At 40.4% G+C, this 24,097-nt stretch overlaps 1 pseudogene; it reads left to right on the forward strand.

The window, feature by feature from the left end:
- The first annotated feature begins 1,702 nt into the window (after positions 1-1,702).
- LOC130831275 (E3 ubiquitin-protein ligase TRIM34-like) lies at positions 1,703-17,448 on the forward strand (annotated as a pseudogene).
- The last annotated feature ends 6,649 nt before the right edge of the window (positions 17,449-24,097 follow it).

The raw sequence follows: 24,097 nt of genomic DNA on the forward strand, positions 1-24,097 counted from the left end.
GGAAGAGAGGAACAGTTTTTCTCTTCCAGGTTACTTTGCCATTGAGACCCTACAGGTAAGATTCTATATCCTAAGTATTCTATTTTATTTTTTATTTTTTTAGTTTTTGCTAAGTATTTTAAATTATTCTTGAGAATATTAGAGACTTAATAACAAAGGTCTTTAAGTTGTGGGAGCAAAAGCACTTCATAGTACATTAATAAACATTATCTTTCCATCAAACATGCCATGTAGTAATCTTTAACAAACTCATACAAATTGAGAATTTTTATATTTATTGTGGGATATGAGTGTATCTTTGTTGTTGAAAAAGCTGGAGAAAACAGGTGGCATCTGGGGACCTCACATGTTTTAGAGGCGTCAGATTTTCCTCTTCATTTAGTAAGTGTGCCAATTGGTACCGCTGAGTACAAAGTGTTCAGCAGGTCTCCTTCACTGAATGATGGGCTGGAGCTGCATCCATGGAGCCTGAGTTCTGAAAGTCTACAATGGGCAGTGCTAGTTGGCCCTGCCAACACTATCCTCCTGCCCCTTCCCTTCTGAGTTATTCACTCCCAAACTACTACTCGCTGGTATCACAAGCAGAAGCAACTGCAGCACTGTGTGGACTTCTATCAAGTTGGGCCGAAGACTTCAGTTTGGGGAAATATCCCAACCTATTACTGTCTCCAAATTGCTGGCTTCCCTCATATAGAGAGATTTGCTTTTTGAAAGAATATAATAGCATATAAAGTTCATAAAATAAATTTCAATAGAAGGAGTAAGTTCTCATTTTACACAACTAAACCAAGCAAATGTAGCACAGACAACTAATGAAATTGTAAATGAAAAGTAGTTCATTAAAGATAATTAAAATATTAAAAAATTATTATACAGTTCTAAGCTAATAAGTTTTAGAATCTCTGTGAAGTAATTCTGTGAAAAATAAAAAAAGTCTAATGTTCAAAAACCCCAGAAAGTTTCTTAATAAAATAAAAAATTTTAACTGTACACAATTATCTTCCACGTGAATAGATCCTTTTGCATGATGATACTTGTGGAGATCCGGGCTTCTGAATCAGGATTATCCTTTGCCTAAGAAGGGTGGAGACTTTGGACAGGGACTCCCCTGTTCAAGGTTATTCCCATCAGGTGTGGTTTCAACTCCCATCTCCTGGGAGATGGTGTAGTGCTTTTTGGGAGCAAGTGGAACATTTGACAGGAAGGGATGATTCAATCTGGTAGACTGAGGGCTTGTGCACAACCATGAAAGTGGTAGGAGACCCTGGATGTCTAGCTGGCCTATGGAACAGAGAGGGTTAAACAGAGCCTCTCAACCTCCACACCATGGACATTTTGGACCTGGTACTTTATTGCAGGAGTTGTCCTGTGCATTGTCAAATGGTTAGCAGTATCTTTGTCCTCTGCCCACTAGATGGCAGTAGCATCCAGAACAAGCTTCCATTGTTCTGTTTGGAAAGCAACCAAATTTGTCTCAGCCTGCTAAAGGCCCCGCCCCTCCTGAGAATCACTGGGTTAAAGCATTACTCTTCAGTGGCCCTAAGGGAGTGCTGCCAATTTGGCCCAGAGCACCTTCCCCTTCTCTCTTCCTGCCAGCCCCACGAATTTCACTTTCATTTCTCAGCCAGCTCATGAGGAACTGCTTCATGCAGAAAGCAGACTGATTCCTGTCTGGTGACTGAATTCTGACCCTGACTGCCCCTGCTTTTCTTTACCACTTAAATCATGAGTCAGGACTTCTTCACTGGGCTGAAGGTGTGTGGGGAGATTTATGGGGGCACAAAGGGTGGGAGAAGGAACGTAGTAGGTGAAATTAGGTGAATTTAGTTTGTGGCCCAGACTTGCTCTGAAGGGCAGATAAGCCAGCTTGCAGCCTTCCTGCACCCAGTGCAGACAGATGGCAGTCCTGAGTCCAGAGAAGAGACAGCCTTGAAAGAAAGGAGTGTGGAAGAGGCAGAGGGCCTTGTTTGTTTCCTGGAGAGGCCCTATTTCTCCAGGCTGAGTCCATTCTGGTCTCCTTCCTGTTCTGTAGCTTTGATTGTCTACCTTGCTGAGAGAAAATAGAATCCTCTATGTCTCCCTCTTTCTCTATCATAAAGAGATGAACAGGAAGTCTTCTGCCCACCTCCACCTCCTCAGAAGAAAAGCTGGTGAAAGAGGTCCCTGTTTTCCAAATGCATGAAGCCCCAGCTTCTTGTGTGGAGTGTAAGACAAGATGGAGCCGTGGGAGCCTGGCCGGGGCAGTGTTGAAGCTGATACTTTCAGTCCCCTCCTGGCAACCACTGAAGGGCTGTCTGTGGCTGTCCTGACATACCTGAAGCTGCTGTCCTGCCTGAGGATAGTAGGTTGGGTGGTATGACTGCTGCCTGCCTCTGTGGCTCCCACCTATCCTGTATCCCTCTGAGATCCAGTCTCAGGAATCTGATTGCACTTCTCTGAATAGACCTGCTTACTCTTTCTTCACCTGCCTCACCTGCCTTGGAGTTTTCCTTCCTCATTCTTCCACTTAGGCACATCTTTGCATTGATTGCTCCCCGAATTACTTTTGTTGTTGTTGTTGTTTAATTAATAAGGAGTTGATTATTGCTCAGGAGGAGCCCAAGTTTCAGTGGTCTTGGCAAGAAGTTTGCTCCATCCGTTGACACTGACGACCTCCCATCTTAAGCTCGTGTGAGCATCTTTGCATTGATTGATATCTTTTTAAATTGTTGTTATACTCTTTTATTTTTTTATTTTAAAATTTATTTTATTGAAGTGTAGTTGATTGACAATGTGGTGTTAATTTCTGCTGTGCAGCAAAGTGATTCAGTTATACATGTATATACATTATTTTTCATATTTTTTTCCACTAGGTTTATCACAAGATATTGAATATAGTTCCCTGTGCTATACAGTGGGACCTTAATGTCCATTGACAGATGGATAAAAAAGCTGTGGTACATATATATAAGAATTGATATCTTACATACATTCCGACACATGGCCATGCTGTTCTGTGTACCCACTTTTCAGAAGTCACTGTTACTGCCTTCCTGTGAGTCTACGCCTTACTCCTAGTTAGTGTCCACTTCTGCCTAGATAGTCATTGTTTTCTCAGGGTCAAAAATAAGGCCCAATACATAGAATAAAAATGGATTTATTCATCTATTTTTAAAATGTAATTCGTAGGAACTAAAGCAGACTGCTGGTTTTTAAAAGTACAATGGCTATCCATTCAACATACAATAAATGTTAAGTACGTATAGGAGCTTACGTCCTAGTTGGGGAAAGATTGTAAACAAACAAAAAATAATGTATACGAGAAGGTGACTAATGTTATGGGGTAACATTTTTTAAATGTTGAATTAGGCTGAGGGATCTGTAATGACCCGGTAAGACCATTTGAGCACAATCTTAAGAATATGAGGGATTTAAAGGCTTTCACATGGGTTTTTTCCTGAGATGGAAAGGAGGCCAGTGTGGGTTGAGGTGGAGTGTGCAGGGAGAAGAGTAGAAGGTTGGCTCAGGGGATGAGGCAGTAGAAGGGGATGTATCATGTGACCTAGTGAGACTATGGTAATGACTGGCTCACGCTCAATGACATCCGTTTGAGAGAGGAGTGACAAGATTGGTGTCTGCTTTAAGAGGATCACTCTAGCCAGTGATGTAAGCACACGGATGACAACAGAGTGAAGAGGGGCAATGATAGTAGCAGGGGGAACAATGGAAGAACATTTTCCCAGAATCCAGGCAGGAGATACAGGTGGCTACTACCAGGATGGTTGTCATGGAAATGGTTGAATGAATTTAGAAACGGCACTCAGTATCAGATGACCAAATGAGATTAGGGGTAATATTGAAAGTGATCCTATGCTAAAAAATGATTTCTTTAAAACATATTTCCCAGAGGGCTAGAGCTCTTAGGGAGAGGGTCATTAATATGAGGCAGATTTAGTCCTGGACTCTAAGGAGTTGCTGAAGCAGAACTCTGAGCACAGATGAATGGGGAGGGGGAGTTGCAATGTTTTTAAGTTCCCTAGGTCCTTGGATGAGAAAAAAAGGTCCTACTTTCCCCATTGGCAGTTCCTGATTCAGGAAACCAAGAGACGTGTCTAGGATGCTGCCTGGAAGCTTCAAAGGACATCCTTCCCTGCACTCCACTTTCTGGAGACACTTTCACTTTAGTATCTAACCTGCAGAGAGGCATAGAGTTTACAGTATCATGAGTCTAGATGTTAGGAGAAGACTCAAGTGACATCATAGCAGCCACCTGACCTGGGAGTTCTATCAGGCAGCTGCTACTTGTGTTGCCTTCTTCACTTCCCTGACTGCTGCTGGGCTCTTGATCCCTCTTGGGAATTGGTCCCAAACACATTGCCCATGTGTGGGGGCTCTGTCTCCTCTGCACCTTCCTTCTGCAGCCATTATGCTTGACATCAATTCCTTACAGCCCCACTCTGAACCAGAGGTCCATAGCCCCATGGTAGAATCATGTTCCACTGTTCCCTCCCCGGTAGGCTGTAAGTGTTTCTCAGCCTCGGTTGGATTCTGAATAGAATGAAAAATAACAGAACACTATGCCCATGTAGGCTCATGGCTTCTGTTGTAATCAGGGCTGGACATTATCATATTATGTAAACCCCTGGTCTTGCTGGTCATTAGAGCCTCATCTGACCCTGCAGCCAGGAGCTAACAGCATGTGGCCTTTGGACAATTTTTAGTATCTTTACTGTTGGCTAGATTATACCCACCAGCTTTATTTCTCACCAGGTTCACTTCATGGATGATTGGTGATGTGGGCAGATTTCTAGACCTAAATTTATCTCCATACAGCTTTCCTCATGCCCCCTCCCTTTCTTTTTAGAGCAAGGGGAACTGTTGAAAAAAAAATCACAAATTGGGTGGTTAAAGCAACAGGAATTTATTTTCTCACAGTTCAGGATGCCAGAAGTCTAAAATCAAAGTGGTGATAGAGTTGTTTCTTCTCTGTAGGCTCCTAAGGAGAATCTGCTCCATGTTCCTCTCCTAGTTTCTGGGGGTTTCCAGTAATCCTAAGCATTTCTTACCTTGTGGCTGCATTACTCCAATCTCTGCCACAGTTGTCACATGGCCTTCTTTCCCGTTGTCTTTGTTCCCTCTCCCCTTCTTAAAGGATACTGGTCATTGGATTTAGAGACCACCCTATACCAGTATAATCTCATCTTAACTTGATTACATCTACAAAGACCTTATTTCCAAATAAGCTCATATTCAAGCAGGTGAACCTATCTGTGTGGAGGACAAAAAAAAACCCATTACAGCAAGTATCAAGACAGTAATATCTACTGAGATATTCCTTTATTTTTATTTATGTAATTTTTTGCTTCGCAGGTCCTTGTCCATAATGAGTCCAGGTTCTGAGGGTCCACATTACCAGGCTACCACTCTGTGTTATGCCTTCTGACTGACCACCAGCAATGGTTTCAGGTTTGGTTGCCCTTCCCACTCATGTGACTTAGCAGGACATAAACCAATCAGGTTCACTTAGCTTAGCAGAGGCATTGAGGGGAGGAGACCCAGCGTGTCAGCATGGCTGCCTCTGGTGGGCTCTCAATGAGGATCCATACAGTGGTGTCAACTATAAATTGGCACTTGCCATGGGCACTTTCCATCTACGTCTACTACAATGATTAAATCACATGTGCTGCTGCACCTGCTGACCTTCAACATCCCCTGAAGGGAATTCAGGGTGGAGACCAGGAATGAGGCACTCTGTGCTTTGGAAAATGGATGGAACAGGTCTTCAGATAGTTAGATGTTTTTAGGAGCTCATTTTATAAGCCCAACCCTTGCATCTCCTCATACTAGAAAAGCACTAAATCCCTACATGGTGACACCTGCTCCTCGTGACTAGCAGAAATCCCCTACAAAAAAATTATTTGATTGCATGTACGCCTCCTTTACCAAGAATACATATATACTAATCTCCTCCCCTGCCTCTTTGGAACAGTTTCTCAGAGCTATCTGGGATGCTGTCTCCCGGGTTGCAGTCCTAATTTTGCCTCAAATAAACTCAACTCTCAACTCTCACGTTGTGCATTTTTTTTAGGTCAGCAGTGGTATAGGAGGTTTATCCCTCTCATCAGTTCATTTGCAAAAGAACAAGATCAGGTGGTTATGTATGAAACTAACATGGTTTAGGTAAGTCTTGTGCCAACAGCCTGATTATCTTGTAAGAACCAGAAACATAGCTTTCAGGACCCTACAGGTGAATATTTCATTATAAGAGTCACAATTTGCTTGAGGAAGCTGAGGTCTTTGCTTACCAAAAATAATGAAAATAAAATAAAATACTAGGAGAAGGTGATGCCAATATTTTCCTTTTTACATGAAGAAAGGACTTAAGCCTGATGATAATCCTTCACTCCCACATGTACGATCTAACTCCCAAGCCTGTCATTCTTGTCTTACCTTATCTCTCACTCTCTAATGCTTCTTGTCATTGTTTCCATCAACTTATTCTACAAACTCCCATCCCTGCTCTTTGACAAGAGACTTTATATTATTTAGGAAGTATCAAATTTCTGGTTCCTTCCTGGTTCTTGTAATGTCAAAGACATAGCAGCTCTCTGTATACCAGCCATGCTGACATTTTAAAACAGGTAGAGGATGCCATGCCTTCCATTAACAGGACATTCATATATGTGATTCCTTCTCTCTAAGATGTTTTTTCTCTCTTACTTCATATTCTCTTCTCATCATTCAGCTTTCATTCAACCCTTACTTATTTGACAGCAATATCTTTGCTTTTCTCCTAATTTGGCAAATTCTTCTAAATTTGGCAAATTATTTGATTTCTCAAAAACATGTACCTGTGGGTGATAGCATTTATCATACTCAGCAGACCTCTGAAAGAGGACCCTGAGAACATTATATTCACCCCAATTCAGCTTATTGAATTGAATAATCTTTGTAAGTCACTTGATTCTATTTATACATCTCAGTAAAGGGAGTACTCATTTCACAAGGATTTTTGTATGCGTAATTAATAGGTTAAAGTGATTTATAAATTGTAACTGGCTAGACGATTGTTAGTCACAAAATTAATTCCCTATTATGACATTTGCCCTTTCTGTGGGTGTCTGGGGAGTGAGTATAAGGCTATGGAAGAGCTCTGCGTGGAAAGATATTGGGAGAGATACATAGATCGATAGATCGGTAGACAGATAGGTAGATCGTCACTGGAAACCATATCTGTAGTCTCAAAGCTAACCTATTAGAGAACAGCTAATTAATGGAAAGAAAAGAGGAAATGCTAATTTAAAAAAAAAAGGTCTAATCATCTCTGGAGAAGTGAGGAGATACTTTATATATTCATCAAACATTATGTTCCTATCTGTGCTAGGCACTAGGGATACAGCAGTGAACAAAAACAAAGTGACTAATCTTCGTGGATTATGTTTTAGGAGTAGACTATTTCAAGAAAGATGTCATATATTATGTAGTGATAATGAGAGAAAGATGGTAAGTGCACACCAAGTGATGTATTGGTGGTTGTGCTGAGGATGAGTTAGTCCTTCAGAGGAGAGGACATGTAAGGAGGAAGTCAGCTGAAGCATAAGAGGAAGTCATGCAAACATCAAGGGGAAGATCATTCTAGGGTGAAAGAAAAGCAAATTAGTTACAAAAGCCCTGAGGCATTAGTGGCTTACCCAAGCCATTGAATACCATTTCTGGTTTTCTTCCATCTTTTTTGTTCTTCAGTATTTCAATCTTAACCAGTCTTTAATGTCTGCACAATTAGAATGTTTATCCATGCAATTCTGACACATCTCTTTTCAATCTGCCCATCCATCCAGGAATCTTTAAGCAAGAAGAGCCTCAGGAGTTCGGACAGGAGGAAGCCAGGGAACAGCTGCTATGGCTTCAAACATCCTGGTGAACATAGGGGAAGAGGCATCCTGTCCCATCTGCTGGGAGCTTTTGACAGAACCCTTAAGTCTAGACTGTGGCCATAGCTTCTGCCAAACTTGCATCACTGACAACAAGAAGGCAGACGCCAGCCCTGGAGGAGACAGCAGCTGTCCTGTTTGTGGTAACAGGTACTCACTTGGAAACCTATGGCTTAATCAGTATCTGGCCAATATAGTGGAGAGACTCAGAGAGGTCAAGTTGAGCCCAGAGGAGAGGCAGAAGAAAGATCTCTGTGTGCACCATGAAGAGAAACTCCTGCTCTTCTGTAAAGAGGACAGAAAGGTCATTTGTCAGCTTTGTGAACAGTCTCAGGAGCACTGTGGTCACCACATATTCCTCATGGAGGAGGCAGTCAAGGAAAGTCAGGTAGGGCCCAGGATGGAAATTAGTACTTGATGGAAAATCTCACCTTTGCATTTACTCAGCTTGGCGCTGTAGTTCTGAGCCCTGTAATCTCCTTTCATGTATGTCTCTTACCATATGCTAAGCTTCCAATGCCTGAAGGACATTTCTGTGTTTTCCTTCAGTTACATAAAGGAGGAGCCTAGAGTAGAGAGTCTTGGCCAAGAGTGAGAGGTTTTCTTCTTTTGTCCCTTCTGTTGTATGGACCTGCAATTCCTTCACCAGGTTAGCTCTAATTGTTCCTCTCAGCAGAATGGGTGCTGTTGAAGATTGTGGATTGGATATGGAAGGAGTATCAATAAGAAAGAAAGGACTTTCCTTGCTGTAGCAGAGTCAATACTTACTTTAAGAAAAAAGAGAATTGGGATACTCCTTGCAAGGGGGTAGTGACTTCCATCACCAAGGAATAAAGGATACACTTATCTTCTTGGATTTTCTCCCATGTCATCCATTCTAATGATCAGATTCAAATCAGTTTCCCTAAACTGGTCTTTTCTGAGATCAGCATGATTTCTTCCCCATTTTTTCTTTGTCTAGGTGCTGAGAAACCCCATAGCTTGATGCTGGTGTGGTTCCTTGCTTGTAGTAGATGCTCCAGGCAGCTCTGAGGAGGCTGAGGAAGGAGCAGCAGGAGGCTGAGAAGTTGGAAGCTGACATCAGAGAAGAGAGAAATTCTTGGAAGGTGGAAGGAGGATAGGAATCTTGGCACGACCTTCTGTTCTAATCACAAGGAAGCCCCTTCCTCTTCTTGCCTGGCACGGAATGAGTCCAGAGGCCATTTTATTAGTTTTCTCCTTTGTCTTGTCCTTGTTGGAAGTGGGGGCTGAAGAGTGGGTATGTTACAAGCATAAACAGATTTTTGGAACTGAGCCCAAAGACAGACCCTATGGTGAGGAAGACTGGAGAATTCTGTCTTCCACACCTCCAGTGAAGCTCTGACACCTCCAGTGGAAGACAGTGGGCAAAGGACTGAGATTTTTCTCAGGGTTCCAACTTGGGAGTGTGGTAATGCAGGGAGGTATGAGTGTCTAGGACAGCTGTCTACAGCCCAAACCTCACTCAGGTTTTACATTTTGTCCCAGGGTTGGCAGATAAGACTGTCTAAGACCTTTTTGGTTTGTACTGAAGGGAAAATAATAGAAAAAAAAAAGAGCTTTCCCAAAAATTGCTTGCCTGCTTTTACTCCCCTCCTGTTTAGAAGCCCCTGAAAAAAAATTTATTTTTCTGGCTCCTAATCCTTACAAAGCAGGCTCCCAGGCTGACAGATTCATTCCCTCTCCCTCTTGTCCAACCTTGAAGTATCAGATTCAGACTGAGAAACAAAGGATACAAACAGAATTTAATCGGCTTAGAACATCCTGGACAGTGAGGAGCAAAGAGAACTGCAGAAATTGGAGGAAGAGGAAAAGAAGACCCTGGATAACTTGGCTGTGGCTGAGGCTGAGCTGGTCCAGCAGAACCAGTGGCTGAAGGAACTCATCTCAGATCTGGAGCATCGCAGTGAATGGTCAACCGTGGAGCTGCTACAGGTAAGGAGGGTCACCCAATCTGAGATTTTTTTTTAAGCTCTTTATTGGAATAGAATTGCTTTACACTGTTGTGCCAGTTTTTGCTGTACAACGAAGTGAGTCAGCTGTATTTATACATATATCCCTATATCCCCTCCATCCCGCAACTCTCTCCCACCCTCCCTATCCCAGCCCTCTAAGTCATCACCCATCATCGAGTTGATCTCCCTGTGTTATATGCAGCAGCTTTCCACTAGCTATCTATTTTACATTTGGTAGTGTATATATGTCAATGCTACTCTCTCACTTCGTCCCAACTTCCCCTTTGCCTCCTCACCCCCCATGTCCTCAAGTCCATTCTCTACATATGCATCTTTATTCTTGCCCTGTCACTGGGTTCATCAGTACCAATTTTTAAGGTTCCATATATATGAGTTAGCATATGGTATTTATTTTTCTCTTTCTGGCTTACTTCTCTCTGTATGACAGTCTCTAGGTCCATCCACCTCACTATAAATATCTCAATTTCATTCTTTTTATGGCTGAGTAATATTCCATTGTATATATATACCACATCTTCTTTATCCATTCATCAGTTGATGGGCATTTAGGTTGCTTCCATGTCCTGGCTATTGTAAACAGTGCTGCAATGAACATTGTGGTACATGTTTCTTTTAGGATTATGGTTTTTTCTGGGTATATGCCCAGTAGAGGCATTTCTGGGTCATATGGTAGTTTCATTTTTAGTTTTATAAGGAACCTCCAAACTGTTTTCCATAGTGGCTAAATCAATTTACATTCCCACTAACAGTGCAGGAAGGTTCCCTTTTCTCCGCACCCTCTCCAACATTTATTGTTTCTAGATGTTTTGATGATGGCGATTTTGACCGGTGTGAGGTGATACCTCATTGTGGCTTTGACTTGCATTTCTCTAATGATTCGTGATGTCGAGCATCTTTTCATGTGTTTGTTAGCCATTTGCATGTCTTCTTTGGAGAAATGTCTATTTAGGTGTTCTGCCCATTTGTGAATTGGGTTATTTGCTTTTTTGGTATTAAGCTGCATGAGCTGCTTATATATTTTGGAGATTAATCCTTTGTCAGTTGCTTCATTGGCAAATATTTTCTCCCATTCTGAGGACTGTCCTCTTGTTTATGATTTCTTTTGCTGTGCAAAAGCTTTCAAGCTTCATTAGTCCCGTTTGTTTATTTTTGATTTTATTTCGATTATTCTAGGAGGTGGGTCAAAAAGGATCCTGCTTTGATTTATGTCATAGAATGTTCTGCCTATGTTTTCCTCTAAGAGTTTTATAGTGTCTGGCTTTACATTTAGCTCTTTAGTCCATTTTGAGTTTATATTTGTGTATGGTGTTAAGAAGTGTTCTAATTTCATTCTTTTACATGTAGCTGTCCAAATTTCCCAGCACCACTTATTGAAGAGGCTGTCTTCAATCTGACATTCTTAAACCAAAGTGTAAGTTACCTTCTCATCTCTGGGGTCTCATCCTGTTGTTGATGCTTAGAGGCTCCTCTGGGATATTTGTCAAGCTTATTTTCACTCTTATTGATTGCTTTTCTAATGTTAAACCAACCTGGCATTTCTGGGATAAATCTGACTTGACCATGGTGTATAATCTTTTATATTTTGCTGGGTTAAATTTTCTAGTTTTTGTTGGAAAAGTTTTGTGTCATAGTCATAAGGGATATTGACATGCAATTTACTTTTCTTGTGATATCTTTGTCTAATTTTAGTATCAGAATAGTATTGGCCTCATGGAATGAGTTGGGGAGTGTTTCCTCCTCTTCTATTTTTTGGAAGAATTTTTTTAAGTATTTGTATTATTTCTTCTTTAAACCTTTAGCATAATTCACCAGTGAAAGTTGTCTAGGCCTGGACTTTTCTTTGGAGGAAGTTTTTTTTAAATTTTTAAATTAATTGATTAACTAATTTATTTTTTGGCTGTGTTATGTCTTTGTTGCTGTGCAAGGGCTTTCTCTAGTTGTGGCGAGCAGGGGCTACTCTTCATTGGAGTGCACGGGCTTCTCACTGCTGTGGCTTCTCTTACTGTAGAGCATGGGCTCTAGGCACTTGGGCTTCAGTAGTTGTGGCACATGGGCTCAGTAGTTGTGACTCTTGGGCTCTAGAGTACAGGCTCAGTAGTTGTGGCACATGGGCTTAGTTGCTCTGTGGCATGTGCAGTCTTCCCAGACCAGGGATTGAACCCATGTCCCCTGCATTGGCAGGTGGATTGTTTTCTTTTTTAATTGTTACAATTTTTGGTTATTTATTTATTTACTTATTTAATAAAAATTTTTTTATGTGGAGTATTATTGCTTTACACTGTTGTGCCAGTTTCTGCTGTGCAACAAAGTGAATCAGCTTTATTTATACATATATCCTCATATTCCCTCCCTCTTGTGTCTCCCTTCCACCCTCCCTAACCCATCCCTCTAGGTCATCACCAATCATTAAGCTGATCTCCCTGTGTTATGCCGCAATTTCCCACTAGGTGGATTATTTATTTATTTATTTGTTTTAAGCTCTTTATTGGAATATAATTGCTTTACACACTTGTACCAGTTTTTGAGGTATACCAAAGTGAATCAGCTGTATTTATACATATATCCACATATCCCCTCCCTCCCATGACTCCCTCCCACCCTCCCTGTCCTGGCCCTCTCAGGCATCACTCATCGTCGAGTTGATCTCCCTTTGTTATACAGCAACTTCTCACTAGTGATCTATTTTACAGTTGGTAGTGTATCTCTGTCTATGCTACTCTCTGCCTTCGTCCCAGCTTCCTCTTCACTGCCCCCCGCAACCCTGTGTCTTCCAGTCCATTCTCTGCATCTGCATCTTTATTCTTAACCTGTCACTGGGTTCATCAGTACCATTTTTTTAGATTCCATATATGTGAGTTAGCATATGGTATTTGTTTTTCTCTTCTGGCTTACTTTGCTCTGTATGACAGTCTCTAGGTCCATCCACCTCATTACATATAGCTCCATTTCATTCCTTTTTATGGCTGAGTAATATTCCACTGTATATATGTGCCACTTCTTTATCCATTCATCTGTTGATGGGCATTTAGGTTGCTTCCATGTCTTGGCTATTGTAAACAGTGCTGCAATGAACATTATGGTACATGTTTCTTTCTGGATTATGGTTTTCTCAGGGTATATGCCCAGCAGTGGGATTGCTGGGTCATATGGTATTTCCATTTTTAGTTTTTTAAGGAACCTCCAAATTGTTTTCCATAGTGGCTGTACCAACTTACATTCCCACCAACGGTGCAGGAGAGTTCCCTTTTCTCCACACCCTCTCCAACATTTATTGTTTCTAGATGTTTTGATGAGGGCCATTCTGACTGGTGTGAGGTGATATCTCATTGTGGCTTTGACTTGCATTTCTCTAATGATTCATGATGTTGAGCATCTTTTCATGTGTTTGTTAGCCATTTGCATGTCTTCTTTGGAGAAATGTCTATTTAGGTGTTCTGCCCATTTGTGAATTGGGTTATTTGCTTTTTTGGTATTAAGCTGCATGAGCTGCTTATATATTTTGGAGATTAATCCTTTGTCAGTTGCTTCATTGGCAAGTATTTTCTCCCATTCTGAGGGTTGTCTTCTTGTCTTGTTTATAGTTTCTTTCGCTGTGCAAAAGTGTTTGTTTCATTAGGTCCCATTTGTTCATTCTTGATTTTATTTCGATTATTCTAGGAGGTGGGTCAAAAAGGATCTTGCTTTGATGGATGTCATAGAGTGTTCTGCCTATGTTTTACTGTAGGAGTTTTATAGTGTCTGACCTTACATAGGTGGATTCTTAACCACTGCACCACCAGGGAAGCCCTGGAGGAAGTTTTAGGTTTCCAGTCCAATCTCTACATGTTTTTAAGTCAATTCAGTTTTTCTATTTCTTTGTGAATTATTTTGGGTAGTTTTTGTGTTTGTAGGAATTTGTCCATTTAATCTAGGTTATTTAATTTGTTGGCATACAATTTTTCATAGCCTTTAATATCTTTTAATTTCTGTTAAGTCAGTAGTATTTTCTTTCACTCATTTCAGTAATTTGCCTTCTTTCTCTTTTTTTCTTGAAATGTCTAGCTAAAGGTTGTCTATTTTGTTGATTTTTTTCAAATAGTTTACTTTTTTGTTTTTCTATTCTTTCTTTCATTAATCCTGCTGTACTATTTATTCTCCTTGACTCATGTTTTCTCTTTTCCTCCTAGGACATGAGTGGAGTCATGAAATGGTGTGTATGGGTGACCAGGAGTGGTGCTCAGGTGGTATGAAGAAAGATTTTCAGTCATGGGAGTTATCTGCCCAATCAGAATGAAAAATCTCCCCAAACAAGGACATTTCAATTAATATTTATTATTTTAAATTGCTGGTCATAGGTAAGGATTTTAGTGTTGCATATCTTTTGAGAATGGGCCAGATTCTGTGTTAGTGAATTTGGTGGTTGGGATTCACAGGGTTAGGGACTGTAAGGATAATAGGGCTAAAGGATTTCACTATCAGACTCTTTTGACTTAACTCATTTAATTCACCCTCTATTCCTCTTTGGTTTCTGTATTTCACAGGTGCTTATCTTAGAATATAGAGGGCCTTGTCAAGCCCTAAGATAGTCTACAGGGGCAGATTTTTTTAAAAAATATTTTTAAAATAATTTGCTTATATGGGAATAGCGAGGGACTAGGTCATTCTACAAGGTTCTCTTTAGATTGCTAAAAGCAGATCTGAGCCTTGGGGTTCATGGTTTTGATCCTTGTGCCAATAATTAATCTTTTCCTAGTCACTCACTTCAGAAGCTTACATGGGAAAGTGTAGTCCTTGTGTCTAAAGTCTGCTGACCCATTAGCAGCACCAACTGTTTTTAGTTTGGTAGTTATAGCTTCTCCTTCACCAGAAGTTTCTTTTCTTTTCTTTTTTTAAGAACTTTTATTGAAATACAGTTAACAGACAATAAACTGCATATATTTAGAGTGTACAATTTGGTACTTTTTTTCTTATTAGTAATGTATATATGGAAATCCCAATCCCCCAATTCATTCACCCCCATCCCCGCTTTCCCCACTTGGTGTCCATGTTTGTTCTCTACATCTGTGTCTCTATTTCTGCCTTGCAAACTGGTTGATTTGTACCATTTTTCTATATTCCGCATATGTGTGTTAATATATGATATTTGTTTTTCTCTTTCTGACTCACTTCACTCTGTATGACAGTCTCTAGGTCCATCCATGTCTCTACAAATGTCCCAGTTTCATTGCTTTTTACAGCTGAGTAATATTCCATTGTATATATGTACCATATCTTTTTTATCCATTCATCTGCTGATGGACATTTAGGTTGCTTCCATGTCCTGACTATTGTAAATAGTGCTGCAATGAACATTATGGTACATGTTTCTTTTTGGATTATGGTTTTCTCTGGGACAGTGGGATTGCTGGGTCATATGGTAACTCTGTCTTTTTGTTTTTCAAGGAACCTCCATACTGTTTGTTCTCCATAGTGGCTGTATCAATTTACATTCCTACCAACAGTGCAAGAGCATTCCCTTTTCTTCACACCCTCTCCAGCGTTTACTGTTTGTAGAGTTTCTGATGATGCCCATTCTTACTGGTGTGAGGTGATACTTCATTGTAGTTTTGATTTGCATTTCTCTAATATTTAGTGATGCTGAGCAGCTTTTCATGTGCCTCTTGGCCATCCATATGTCTTCTTTGAAGAAATGCCTATTTAGGTCTTCTGCCCATTTTTTGATTGTGTTGTTTGTTTTCTTGATATTGAGCTGGATGCCATAAGTTCTTAACTTTTTCCCAGAACACCTGAAATCTCAAATGTTATTTGTGGGCCACACCACTGGAATTAAAGCTTTGGAGTAGAGTACAGGCTTACAGGTTTTCTAAAAATAGACCCACATCCCAGTCAGGATCTGTAGCCTCCCTACTGATCTTCCTGGTAATGTACAACTGGCAGACCCATTGTGATGTGATGACTTTTCCATATATTAGTACCTTTTGTTAGAGGTAACAAAAAATTTTCCTATATTTCACCTAATTTCATATTCATTCCATGAGGTATCAAGGGAAGTGTTGTTTATTCCATTTCTAGGAGGAGACAGTTATTTGTTGGTTTTCTTTTTGTTTTCTTAGGTGAAGGCCTTCCTAAGTGGGCAGGTAGGCATGAGCACATTTCTTCTGTCTCCAGTGTCAGAGCCCTCATTTCTTCCCTCATTGGGCTTCTCAGGGAAGAAGGTTTAAGTGCATCAGTGCATGGGAGGAGAGGAAGGCAGTGGTGTTGAAAGGATACAACATAAGAGATTTAAGGTTAACATTTTTGTCATCTGTAGGAGTGAGATCTGGACACTGAAGAAGCCAAAAACTGTTTCCAAGAAACTGAAGAGTGTATTCCTTGCTCCAGATCTGAGATGAATCTTCACATGTTTAGAGGTGAGGCAGCCAGGGCAGGAGTGTGGATGTAGGATTCTTGTGGTGCCAGGGACTAAATTTGGGCACTGAAATAGTTTCCAGGTGAGGGTAGAAAGGAGGAGGGTGTTTAGAGAAGGGATATTGCTGAAGAGGATATGGTTATATTTAAGGGAGAATGGCTAGGTATCTGGTTCATCCTCTAATTCACCACTTTATAGCTTCACAGTAGTCCCCTCCTCTGCCCATACTCTAGGGAAGAAATAGGCATGAGTACTTAATCATTTGCTTCAATTAACTTCATTGAATCTTTTATCATTTCAGAGCTAATACACGTCCAGTGCTACTGGGGTAAGAAGACTTACTGGGTCTTGAAATCACTGTGTTCTGACCCCCTTTCAGAAGTTTGTGATTTCAATTAGATCTCATGATCAGAGCCCTGGGTGTTTGCCTCACCTTCCAATACTCCGGTATAATACATAAGTCCAGTGTTTGAACCCCCTTCCCCAATCCATCAACAAAAGTTCTTCATAATCACTTCCCACATTCCCTCATAATGGGTAAATTTACCCTATATTTTGTTACATGCTTTGATAACTTTTTTTCTCTGCAGTGGACATCACACTGAATCCATTCAACCTAAATTTGAATCTTGTCCTTTCAGAAGATCAGAGACAAGTGCTATCTGTGCCAATATGGCCTGTTAAGTATTATAATTATGGTATCTTGGGCTCCCAATATATCTCCTCAGGGAAACACTACTGGGAAATAGATGTATCCAAGAAGACTGCCTGGATCCTGGCGGTATACTGTAGAACTCGTTCTTGTAATATAAGGTTAGCTGTTAGACATGGCATGAGTTATCAAAATGCTTACTCCATATACAGACCTCAATTTGACTACTGGGTTATAGGGTTAAAGGATAAATTTAAGTATAAAGCCTTTGAGGACTCTTTCACCTCTGATCTCAAAGTCTTGACTCTTTCCATGGCTGTTCCTCCCCATTGTGTTGGTGTTTTTCTAGACTATGAAGCAGGCACTGTCTCATTTTTCAATGTCACAAATCATGGGTCACTCATCTATAAATTCTCTAAGTGTAGCTTTTCTCAGAATGCCTATCCGTATTTCAATCCTTGGAACTGTCCAGCTCCCATGACACTGTGCCCACCAACTTCCTGAAACTTCCATTCCCTCACCCACTGTTTATACTGACCCTTGTCTTGAGTTTCATGTTCTATACCTGAGCTCATTTGCACCATTCACACCATCTCTTTCTTCCAGTCTCCCATCTATATTTTAGAACTTGTGCTCATCCTTGGGATGTACAGTGTAACTGCTTTGAGTTAGAAGATATGCTTATTTACCCACTGACTCTGCTTTGTAATTCTCAAAGAAAGGTATCCAGGCCCTCCTGGAGACAGAGCAGTATTGGTATAACACCCTTGCCCTTGTAACCCTCCATATGTTTCTTTTTTGATCATCGACATAAAGAGACATGGCAAATCCTGTCTGCCACCATCTATAATATCCAGGCAGTCTACAATCACCTCCCCCCACACACACAACCATCAACTAAATATTTGAGTGAATGTCTTTTGTTGCCCAGGATACACTAGGTTCATCAGAGGGTCACCAGAAGGAAAACACAAGCAATATATGTACCCAGAGTAAAGGTTTTATGTTCAGAGTGTTTGCGTTCTAATCTTGTCTTGTCTTTTACAAGGTATGTAATGATAAATAAATTCTGAGTTTCTTTTTCCTTAAATACAAATTAGAGTTTAAAACTGTGCCTAACTCTTAAGATCATTATGTAAAACTAAATGTCACGCAACATAAAGCAATTATTTAAGTGTCCTGCACAATTTAATAAAGATTTGCTCATATGATTCCTGAAAAATATAAGCTGTGTCAAGGTCCTGTGTACAGATTTGTTCCCTTCAGATGAACAATAATTGATCCACTCAAGTCTGATTTTTCAAATTCTCAGATTTGGCTGGCAAGACAACTTCAGTTCCAATCTTGTCTTATAGATTTCTTTATACTGAGGCTGTTGTATATCGAACTTTTTCTTTTTTTTTAAGGCACTTTACTGGAAATGGGTCAGAAAAGTGCAAAAGTATGAATTTCTAAAATCTGTCTAGCAGAGGGAGCTATGTCTAGGGACAACTGTTCTTATTAGGGACAGTCTTTTGATTTTCAGGGCTTTCCCTTATGGTAAAACACTTGAGTATACCATAGTATATCCCATACCATGCACTTTTCTTTTCTGTTCTTTTTCTTTGTGACCAATTTCAAATTCAGGATGAGGAATAGACTTATCCAGGATAACAAAAGAACAAGATTTTCTTAGGTAAGTATATGTTATAAATTAGGGCAGATTACTGAACAGAGTACACATCAAATTATAGAAGGGTAATACCTTGTCCCAGTGGAATGACAAAGAAAGTACATGGCCTGGGATTGGTATATACATACATAATCTTACACACACACACGTGTATGTATACATATAATTATATATATAAGTATATATAGAGAGTATCTTTATCTCAGTATATCTTCAAAAATATCATATAAAGAACAAATTCCTATCAGGTCATTAAAAGAATTCATAAACTTATGAAGTATACCCAATGTCTCATGGCTAATAGTGTAGGAGGACGGATTAGAACTGGGACTGTGTTTCTCCAGCACAGGTACCCTTTCAGCAGGACACTCCCCAAGAAAAGGTAGGAGCCAGGTTCCCTAAGATGTGGAGTAGGAGGGCAAACCCAGGAGATACTTATCTGCAGAAAGAGCTGGGAGCAAATGGGAAAATCTTAGATGCCAGGAAATATAGATTGATGTGTTCAATCCATGTGGCCATTAATGAAGCAGAAGCAGGTCATGATAATGGCTAAAACCAAGTTGCGCTACTTGGTGACTAGGGTGATCTTACAGGTGACATGTTATAATGGGTGAACACTGGACATTTAAGAGTTTGGACTATGAAATCAGATAGAATTTTATTATCATAGTGATAGTACTATGTACTGGTCCTTATTAAATTAAATTGATTCATTTTCTCATAACAAATAAAAAACTAAGACTTTTATAGGTCTATTATGGGAATTAAATAATAGAATATTTGTAATAACTTCCTCATTTCCTAGCACATAAGCAGTGATCCAGATTGGTATCAATTAATTTTCTCTGTGACTTGAAATAATGAATGTTAAGAATGAATAGTAATCTATTTTAAATTAGTAACTTTGCTTTGCTTTGATAAATAATAACTTGATTAAGGAATTGCAAATCATTTTAATCTAATCATTTTGCATAATAAATATTTATTTTTTTCTTAAACTTTTAAATATTTTAATTTTACCTTACAGATAAATATTTTTCTGAGTAAACAATTCTAGGTTGTTATTTATTTTCTCTAAACATTTGTTTTGATTTTACTATTTAATTCTCTGCTCTGAATCACATGGTCTTTATTTTTCAATGTGGTAAGAATATTTAACATGAGATCTAACCTCTTAGAAAATTGTTAAGGAGCTGCTGTTCAGTGAATGTAAAGTGCTGCTTATATAAGATGGATGAATTCGAGAGAGCTACTGTACAACATATAGGTAACAATACTGTATTGTGCATATAATGAAAAGTCTTTGCTGTAAAAGAAAGTTTTATCTCTTCAAAGGTACCTAGGCTTTTATTTTAATGACTGGAACTGCTTCTTTAATGTAAGAATTTACTAGATAAAAGTTGATTTGACTTTTTTTTTCCTATTTTTGCAGTAATTCTCTTTCATTGGAAAAACCTTTTCTCTGTTTGCAAAGATGTATCTCCATTTTTCTTGTTGTTGGTTCACACTATGACTTCCCATGAGCCAGGGAGGGTCAGGAGTTCTGTCCTGGGCTCCCTCAGCCAAGGTGTAGGTCAGTGTTTCCTGTTCCTGGTCAGCCTCACTCTTTCTAGTGAGCTGAAAAGCTTCAGTCATCTTTAGAAATAAAGTCAAGGCTGGTCTCCTCCTCCAGTGAAACAGCAAATGCTGCTACAGTGAGTGTACATGCAGCACATGGTGCAGTCCCTGTGTCTCTTGGCATTTTCATTTACAACTCTTTCCCAACCTATTTATGAGCTGAGAGAAAAAGAAATAATGGGTTACTTTGCTGAGACCAGCTTGGCAACTTGGGGAGAATGACGGGTGGCACAAAGCATAAAGAAACACAAAGACAGACTTAAGAGAAAGATGGGATGGGGGACTCAAGACCTCTAGGATCAAGAGCCCTGCTGATTCATCCCACATTGCTTTTATAGAGCTCTCGGCATTCAGGAAGTAAGATAGCATAAGGTTCCCACACTCCCAATTATGTCCCACAATCAATGTTTTCTTTGAAGTAACTGATTTTCTCTTTGTACAAAGGGCCTCACATGACTGGGGGCAGTGATCTTTTGCAAGAACAGCAGAAGTACAATCAGTGCTTGTGCAAGCAGCTTTCTAACTTGCGCTGACCTGGCTTTCCTAAGTCCGCCCCCCCTCGCTCCACCGCGGAACAAGCAGGACGTCCTACACCCAGTTGCTCCGCCCACGTACTTTGATTACTTTTAGCCATATTTTCTGTTACATTCTCAAGGCTTCAGAAAACCATCTGAATGTTTTCCCACACTACTTGGCCCAGTATCTGTTCTCATCCATGTTTTCAAGGGTAAAAGAGATGTTTTGATGGGACAATAGGGAAAAGTCAGAGCTTAATAATTTAACACCTGTCAGTGTAATAATGGAGTATTTCTGCATGGCTCACCACATAAATTCCTAGCACCCTGTTCTTTCTTGAGTTGGGAGCCTTAATGGTGTGAGAGCTGCCCGGCTCTGCAGCTTCTATTGTGTTCACTAGTCCTACAAGATTTCCAAGTTTAAACTCAAGGATCTACTGCTGTTCCTCCCAAATCACTAGCCTTGCTCATCCTTCTTCTTGAGCCTTATCTGCAACCCAGAAACAGAGCTCAGCTGAGATAGCAGAAGCAGGAGGAACATGTAAGAAGAATTTCTATAAGGGGCATCTTTACATTTTTCATAAAACAAAATGAGATGCTTGATTGGTTTTAATCATGTGAAAAGACATGTGAAGAATTGGCATGATAACAAGATCCTGACACCCATGAGAAAAGGAGGTTAAAATAGAAGCGACTATTTATCACCTCTCTTCTTGGGAGAGGCTTAGATGAACCCCAGACACTCCGATGGTAAATCCAGTGAAAACTCTTTTTCTTTTTCTTCCTTTCTTCTTCTTCTTCTTCTTTTTTTTTTTTTTTCTAATCTGACTCCCTCATAACTGAACAGATCTTGCTACTGGATTAAGATTGATACATTGGGGGACTTCTCTGGTGGCACAGTGGAATCCACCTGCCAATGCAGGTGACACAGTTTTGATCCCTGGTCCAGGAAGATTCCACATGCCACAGAGCAACTAAGCCCATGTGCCACAATTACTGAGCCTGTGCGCTAGAGCCCACAAGCCACAACTACTGAATCCCATGAGTCCTAGAGCCTGCGTGCCACAGCTACTGAGCCCACTTGCCACACTCTAGGGACCAAGTGCCACAGCTACTGAGCCCATGTGCTGCAACTACTGAAGCCTGTGCCTAGAGCCCTTGCTCTGCAACAAGAGAAGCCACTGCACTGAGAAGCCTCAGCACTGCAGCGAAGAGTAGCCCATGCTCACCACAACTAGAGAAAACCTGCTCACAGTAACAAGGACCCACCACAGCCCCCCAAAAAATTTTTTTAAAAAATTTAAAAATAAATAAAAATAAATTAGAAAATATTGATATAATGGATATTATCATCTCTGAAACATCCTCTTTGTACCCTTAACTGTACCTAGTCACTGTTTGGCACACATCTTTTGAAGCTGCACAGTTCAATCATGTCTTTATCATTAACAAAGTTCACCTGTGGCACCAAATGCAGAATTTGAGAATTGTTTCATTACTGTATTACTCAGTATTCTCCAGAAAAACAGATAAGTAGAACCAATATAAGATATCTATATATACATATATAGATATAGATATATACACATATATCTATATATATATAAAGGAGATTTATCAGGATGAATTGGCTCACCTTAATTATGGAGGCTAAGATGTTCTAGGATCTGCCATCTGCAAGCTGGAGACACAGGAAAGCTGGCGGTTGGTGTAATTTAGTGCAAGTCCGAAGGCTTGAGACCAGGGTAGTCATAGTGTAAGTCCTCCTCTAAGGACAGGAGAAAAACTATCTCCCAGCTCAAGTAGGCAGGAATGAAAAGAGCAAATTCTTCTTTCTTCCATATTTTTTTTCTTTTCAGGCCTCAACAAATTGGATGATGCCCACCCACATTGGGGAATACAAATGACTTTGCTAAGTCTACAGACCCAATTCTAATCTCACCTAGAAACAAAACCGTCACAAACATACCCATGAGCAATGTCTAATATGGGCACCCAGTGATCAGTCCAGGTGACATGTGAAATTAACCATGTCACTAATTTTCCTGCTTCATCTTCATTATGCTAAGATCATAGGGATTATATGTTAAATAATATTAGATGACATTGTCAAACAAATGACACTGTCATAGTTTCACCTTCCTAGCCTATTTAGGAAAAGTGTCACTTTGGTCCCATTGCATCCAGTTTCTGAAAGTCAGCATCAGTGAAGTCAACTCTTATGATCACCCCTCTGATGGGCTACCTGGATGATTCAGATTTGGAGAGCCATTTCCTCTAACAGGACCTAATAGGACACAGACTGGCCAGAGTCACTTACTTGCACTGCAGGACACGGGCCAGGAGAGAGCATGCTAGTGTTGCTGCCTCAGGGCAGCCCTCAGTGTGAGTCTTCACTGGGGTAAAGGAGAAACTTCACTCCCTCCTCCTGACAGCTCATTAGTAAGGAAACCAGACAAGGTGGGTGTGTGAAATTACATTGCTCAGGAAGCCTAGTTTTCAAAGGATGGGTTATTTTAAAGAGCCATGAGAACAGCTTCCAGGAGGAGAGCTGAGATAGGAATAAAAATGCAGTCTCTGACCCACAGTCTCAGGCACAAAAGCCTTGTCATTTCCCAGAGGCCCTATGTGGAGCCCTCCTGTTGGTCTGTAGTTTCTGTTTTCCTTTCCTGCCCATACTCCACCCTCTAGAATTTAACTTTCATTTTCCCTCATCTTCTACTGAGGATCTTCTTAGTGGAGGTCAGGCAACTGCTTTGGTGAGTGAATCATGAACACATCTGCCCAGGGCTTGCCTTCACTATTCTCCAAGGAATCACAGCTTCTCCATTGGGGTCCGAAGGTAGCTGAGTGGTTTGTGGAGGGCAGAGACGCAGAAGAAAAAAACTAAATCTTCTTTGAGAGACACAGAAGAAAAAATTGAATCTTCTTGGCTTGATGAGGGAATTTTTAAGTTTATAACTTTATGCTAGCTGTGTTTCTGTAAAAACTGCTTGCTGTGCCACGATAAGAACAAGATGATCTAGCAATCAACTGTAACCTTAAGATGTTCTGATGAGTATGGAATGTCCTGCTCCTGCAACTTTCTGTTTGGGAACCCCCTGCATGTAACCCACAGGAACTCCCGTGCTCTGTAACTGCCTGTAACCTATAGTAATTGTGTAACCAATCAGTTTGTGCCAGCTCAACTAGAGCCCTGTTAAAACCAGCCAAGCAGTCTGTGCCAACTATAGCTATATGCCTTAACCTATATAAGGAAAGGATTCCCCTGAAGTGGGGCCCCAGAATTTTGGAACGTTAGCTCATCTGGGTCCACCAGCTCAATAAACTTGAGTTCTCCAACCCTCTG

Source organism: Hippopotamus amphibius, chromosome 11 (genome assembly GCF_030028045.1).
Source record: "Hippopotamus amphibius kiboko isolate mHipAmp2 chromosome 11, mHipAmp2.hap2, whole genome shotgun sequence".
In the NCBI taxonomy this organism is placed as follows: Eukaryota; Metazoa; Chordata; class Mammalia; order Artiodactyla; family Hippopotamidae; genus Hippopotamus; species Hippopotamus amphibius.